Raw genomic sequence first — 7,027 nt, 5'->3', positions numbered from 1 at the left:
GTGACCTACTGCAAGGTTCAACACGAAAGTTACCTGTGCACTTTGTCTTGAAAACTGGTGTAAGTCATATAGGTGTGGCTCACTGATTCAGTTTGAAACTCATCCCCTATCTGTTAGCTATTGTGTTTCGTTCAGATAGTGCATGAAACCACCTCAGAATGGACTCTTTGCTCCTTCTCTGTGGAAATGGTGTGACTTGACTTGCCCCAGGATCAAGAGAGTGCAGCACCTGGAGGTTTCCTCACACGTTCCTTGTGCCCTGCACAGGTCTCCTGATACATGGACTCTATGCTTCCATACGCAGGTTTTTCGTGATACAAAATGATTTGGTTGCACTAGCATGTGCACAAGTATTTCAGCTGTAAGCACTAACACCAAGGAGCCCTTGGGGCTACAGGAAGTGTTGAAAGAGCTTAGGGCCTGGTTTCCAGCTGGAGACCAAGTGTCGGAATTAGTTACTCAGATTTCAAGAGACAAGAGTTATGCTCATATTCAGCTGAACCCGGGTGACTTGGTATGCAGCCACAAATGGGCTTCTAGTCGCCTCTAATCTAAATGGCTAGATTTGGGCCTTCTCCTCCCCAACCAAACCCTTCCGCCAGGGTCATCCTCACTTAAGTGTAGGCGTTGAGCTCTGTTCAGTTTAGAAATTTTTAAATTTAACTCTTTAATTTTCATCATTAGCCACTTTTGTCTACTTGACTGTATTTATGCATCAAATAATAGGACTAGGGGGCATTCCATGAAGTTAGCAAGTAGCACATTTAAGACTAATCGGAGAAAATTCTTTTTCACTCAACACACAATAAAGCTCTGGAATTTGTTGCCAGAGGATGTGGTTAGTGCAGTTAGTGTAGCTGTGTTTAAAAAAGGTTTGGATAAGTTCTTGGAGGAGAAGTCCATTAATGGCTATTAATCAAGTTTACTTAGGGAATAGCCACTGCTATTAATTGCATCAGTAGCATGGGTTCCTCTTAGTGTTTGGGTAATTACCGGGTTCTTGTGGCCTGGTTTGGCCTCTGTTGGAAACAGGATGCTGGGCTTGATGGACCCTTGGTCTGACCCAGCATGGCAATTTCTTATGTTCTTTTGCCTTCTTATTAGAATTGTTTTGCATATATGACGCTGTGTTTTCCAAATATCTAGAAGTCCAAATTCAAAGGGGTTCGTATAACTTTTGAGTCAGCCGGACAAACCCAGAGGTTTAAGTATCTGGCCACTGTAAACAGACACATTTTATTCAGCTAAATCATTAACTTGATAAATTAAGAGGCATGATGAGGTGGAGATAACTTAGGGCCTCATTTTCTAAAGCATCGCAGGCCTGCGATGCTTTAGAAAATCGCACTGGCGGGGGGGCGGTCCGGCAGCGATCGCACCTCCGCGATGCGATCGCTGCCGGCATTGCGCCCAATAACTACACCATAGAAGGTGTAGTTATTGGGCGCGAAATAGCCAGCGAAAAGGGCCTTACCTTTCCGCTGTGCGCGCCGTCCTCGCGGAGTCGGCCCCGGTGACGCCCCCAACTCCTCCTCTTCCGGGGCCGACTCTGCCCCGATTTCAGTAGCGCAGGCCTGCGATAGCTTTGGAAAATGAGGCCCTTAGCTGGCTAACTTATCTGACTAACCCTGATATTCGGCTAAATCTGGATATGCCTCAGAGCATATGGATGCCGCCGGGAACGCTTCAATCATACCGCACTCCTGGCAGCCTGTGGGTTTTAGGGCTGCTGAGTGGGGTGGGAGAATTCCAATTGCAGGTGGGCTTTCGAGGAGGTCTAAAAGCTACAGTTAATTTCAGAATTCGAGGCTGTTTTAAATCTTGTGAGGAAGGAAGAGGGGTTTGAGTGCTGTGGCGCACATTAGGTTTTTTTTTTTGTTGGTTTTTTTTTTTAATTTATACTTTATTGCATCATTATAACAACAACATTACATATCAGATATCATAACATTTTTTTAAACAATTCAAAATGCATTAACAAATGTCCGTAACATAGGTCATTCCCCATAATCCCCCCTTCCCCCCCCCCCCCAATATGGAAAGCTTACAGCATCACAACGATATAAGCTCTTATACATAGAGTACTAAAGTGACGTATCAGAAACTTGAATGAACCATGATGCCGAGTAGTGGGATGGAGGATCAGGCCTGTGGGCCTGCAAAAGGGATTTTTTTCCTACGTTTGGTCACTTAGGGCCTCATTTTCTAAAGTATCGCAGGCCTGCGAGACTTTAGAAGATGAGGGGCGGGGGGCCGAAACGGGGGGGGGGGGGCCTGCGCTAGCCGGCAGCGATGGCACCGTTGCGGTGCCATCGCTGCCGGTTTCGCACCCAGTAGCGCCACCATAGGAGGTGTAACTATTGGGAGTGAAAGCTGCCGCGAAAAGGCACTTACCTTTTTGCTGTCCACGGCGTCGGCGCAGAGTCAGCCCCAGTGACGCCCCAACTCCTCCTCTTCCGGGGCCGACTCCGCCCCGACTCCACCCCCATCCTGGTATCGCATGCGAGCGGCGTGGAAAATGAGGCCCTTAGTTGGATATCTTTAAATAAGTAAATACGGTTAAGGTTATACTTCACATGAATAACTTTAAACCTAACTGCTATATTCAAACATAGCCAATTAGGTTTGAACATTATCTGACTTAAGTTACCCAAATAAAATCAGATGAGGATATTCAGTGGGTCGTTTACCCTGCTGCATATCTTCTATGATAACTTCTCTGGCTAACAATAGCTGCATAATTTGTAGCTACTTTGGAAGGCCTCAATGTGCATTTGACATCACAAAAATGGACCAAAATTACCCCCACATCAGTGTTTGTGTTGTTTGGCTGTAAATGTCTTTAAGATGATTTAGTAATTCCTACACAGCTTCTGCTATGACTATTTGATATTTGCAAATATTTTGTGTGATCTTGTCTTTTCATAATCCATCCTACTGCTTGATTTGGGTCCTCATTCGTCTGTAGCATTTGTGGTTTCACATTTCTTAATTCAGACCTTGGACTAGGATTAGGAACGTGTAGAAAATCTTTTTGCTCCTAGTTTCAGCCCTCTGTTTCACGGTTTGTATGGTTATTGACCCCTGATGTTTTCATGCTTGTGCTTTTAGACTCTGACTCTTCCTATATTTTGAATGGCTCTTCACCTTATTTGGATTCTGTTCTGATTCCTGACTGCATCACTCTTGCAATCTGAGATCATTCATTTTTCTTGAGAAGGGTTGCATCTCATTTCTCTCTTCATTGTAGGTTTTGAAGGCTGTGGACGTTTTCTTTGGCTGCACGCTGACTTAATGGCATGAAAAAATAATTTATATTTAAAATCAGGAAGTGGACTGAACTCTATTGGCAAGCTAGGGAGAGGGTTGTATTTTGTAATTATTTATACATTTAGCCTGATGTGGATATATGGATGTCGGTGATTTGGCAGAATATAAATCTTTGAATGAATAAACTGTTGCTAGAAAATAAACGAAAGCTGCAGAAACACTTATAAGCAGAATGCCTCCTACTTTAACACTTTAATACTTGGTGCATGATTAGATGCAAAAATAGTATTACATTCAGAAGTCCAGGGTTTTGAAACTTACATATCGACATCTAAAGAGAGCCTGCACCTCTCAACTAGCCATTTAGATGGCCATCTGCAGTTACACCTCTAAGACACTTAGATGCCGATCTGGAGATGCTCGAACATTTGTCAGCCATCGAAGGATAGCTCTCTAGGTGTAGATTTTACATATCTAGCTTCCATGCCAGTTTTGTAGTCCTTAATGTCATATAATAATGAGAAGCTCCTGGCCATAGAATCAGCGGAGTTGTGAACTGCTCTCAATTTATCAGTTATAAGTTCTAAGACACCCACCAAGTCGGCTTTGCTCAAAACAGGCTGCAGAGAAAATAAGTTATGGTGATGGACAGCTTTCAGAATACCTGGAAATGATGGGATAGAAAGCTGTGCAGAGGTCACTGAACATATTGTGGCTGAATGAAATTTGAGAACATTTGGACCATTTTTCCAGTTTGCTGGGATATTAATACAAGGGGATGGGGACGTGCACACTGAGGAAACCTCATCATAAATTAAGTTTCTACAGAGACACAAAAAGAAGGCAAATGGGAAGGATTGCTAAGAGGAATAGAATATACCTGGGTCGAGACTTTATTTCTTTTTATGTCATAGAACCCTGACCTGGAGAATCCCCCAGCCAGCTAGGATTTCAGGATATCCACAGTGAATGTGCATGAGATAAAATTTGCCTACTATGGAGGCAGTGCATGCAAATCAATCTCATGCATATTCATTGTGGATATCCTGAAAATCCGACTGGCTGGGGGATTCTCCACGACAGTTTCGGGAACCACTGTTACAGACAGTTTCTTTCTTTGACAGTGGTGTTATCAGTGTGAGTAAACATTCAGGTACTGGAATAGGAACTGATAGAAATAAAGCAAGTGTGGTGGGTCCTTTCTCATGGATCAAAGCCATTAGCCGGGAGCACTGTCTGTCCCTCATTCGCTGTCCAGCTGAGCCTGTAATAGCTTCCTTGGTGGATGGAGCCTGGGGAGATGGCAGAGTGATGGCTGCCTTCTGGTAAATCTTAGAGTCTGGATATTTCATTTTTTACTCATTCTATAAAACTGCTTAATGTTGTCATTTTCTTCCAGTTTCTCTCTGCATTTTTGAAAACTCACAATAAACTCCAAAATAGAGTTAAGGATTGTTTTTATTTTGCACCTTAAGAAAACTGGAGGAAGCACAGGCCTTCTTACATCAGGCTGCCTGGAGTGGAGAGCTAGAGGCAAGGAAAGGGCCTTAGTGAGACGGCAGGAGCATGAACTGGTAAGGAGAGGAGAGTCAGGGGATGGGATTAGTGCAGTGTATAAAAAAGGGGGAATAGAAAACTGGGGAAAGAGTGAAAGACTGGAGTGGGAGACCTGGGGAGGTGAGAGTGGAAGATGGAAATCTGGTAGATGAGAAGTGAAAAGAGGCAGAGTCATGGTTATGAGCCCTTGAGCTGTGGCATGGTTGACGCAGTCTAGTAGGCGAACCCACTAGGCCCACGCCAACAGCTGGTGGACTCACTCTTATTGGGACTGGAGCAGCCCTGTTCCTTGCAGGTTGAGTCTTTAGGTTCCAAGGGCCGGCAGGCAAAAGTCCCATAAGGAGCAGTCAGACAAGTCACAGTGTGGGCAGTGGTCCAGGCTGGCAGTGAGTAGACATTATCCAGGTCCAGGCCAAGTCGGGGCAGGCAGTGAGCTGGCAGTATCTGGGTCCAAGGTCAAGGCAGGCAGCAAGCAATCTGTATCTGGGTCCAAGCTAGGGTCGGGGCAGGCAGCAATCTAGAAGCGTAGTCAGGGAAAGCAGCAATCTAGAAGCGTAGCAGGGGTCAGAACCGGGAATTGGGCCTAGAAAGACAAGGCAAGATAAGACCCCAAGGACCAGGACAAGGCAACAGAGGCAGGCCAAAGCAGGAATGAGGCAAGGCAAGACAACAGGATGGTGAGGCAAGGCACAAGGACAGCAAGACACTGCACAAGGACAGTGAGACAAGGAAGTAGCAACACGCACTGCTAAGCAGGAGGACCTGTTGCTGAGACCCAGAGGAAAGCGCAGCTGGGGTTTAAATACCTAGCCATGTGATGTCATCAAGAGGCATTGCTTCATGGCTTTCCCCACTGCGAGGTCATCATAGGCCAGTGCAACTAGAGGCAGTGCTGGCAAGCTGGAGGAAGATCGTGACTGGCAGTGTCTCTGCTGCATGGGATGAGCTGGTAGCATCCTGGGGTAAGTGCAGCTGGTCAAGGGACCTCCCAGTGACTAGCCAAACAGAGGCAGAATGGAAGGTGAGGGAAGTGGAGAAGAAGGAGGAGTAAAATCTAGCTATGGGTAGAGAGGGAGAGGCATCTGAGAGAAATCAAGAAAAGATGGAAAGACAAAATCATTGTCAGAAATAGCTGTAGGGGAGGAAGGGAAGAAGGTAGGGAGAAAACAGGAAATGGAAAAGAAACTCTGAAAAAGGACTTAGGAAAAGACAAACAAGGGGGAAATGGTAAAGAGAGATGGGGAATAGAAAAATAAAAGGATCAGACAGTTTTTAGTGATTGGAATATGTCAGTTTTGGCAAAGCATATTTCTTATATCTTTGTATTTTCCTCAGTACAGGAGACAATGCATTTCTGTTTCTCCTTCTTCAGTGTTCCACTGCTCACAGTCTTGGTTCTCAGGCTTTCCATTTCAGTTTTGTTTGCATGTTCAGTGTGGATATCTTGAAAACCTGGCTGACTTTAAGACTCAAAGACCAGAGTTATATATCCCTGGTATAGTTTCTGTATAGAGATCTGTCACAGTCCAGCTGGTTTTGGTTTCCCGGTAGGAGGTGTATTGGGATTCTGGGAGTGTCTGGCAGTGGAGGGGGTTTGTGCTGCTGTTTCTGAAATGACTACCAGAATTTGAATAGAATTGTTTTGTATGTTGGATTGTAAAGTCAAATGGCCTAATTCTGCTCTGCACCCATTCTACTTCTTATTTTTGTATGATTGTTGCTGTTTTACTGCAGTTATTTTATTCTCTGCCTTGAGCATTCTGGAGAGGAGACATAAAAGAATATATTGATATTTGCTTTATTACATTATTGATTCTGGTGTTTGTAATGTGTTGTTTGCTTTCTACGTGATATCCTTCTTGTGTATTTACAAACTACAATAAATATAAACTAAAAAGAAGACTTGTTTGCCTGTTTTATTAATATGGATGAATAATGCACTTATTTATTTATTTATTTATTTTATTTATTAAACTTTTATTTACCGACATTCGTGAAACACATCATGCCGGTTTACATAGAACTCAATTGGGAAATACAGTATAACAATATAACAATATAACAGTATGACATTGAAACAATAGGATGTTACTAAAACGAGAAGCAACAAACAGAAAAACCAAAAGCAAAATACAACAAAATAAATAATGTTAAAGGAAAACGAGGAGTGTAGGTTTGTAAGAAGGGTAGGCCGGGGGGT

Source organism: Rhinatrema bivittatum, chromosome 6 (assembly GCF_901001135.1).
Source record: "Rhinatrema bivittatum chromosome 6, aRhiBiv1.1, whole genome shotgun sequence".
Lineage (NCBI taxonomy): Eukaryota > Metazoa > Chordata > Amphibia > Gymnophiona > Rhinatrematidae > Rhinatrema > Rhinatrema bivittatum.
Note: the sequence above shows the minus strand (reverse complement) of the source record.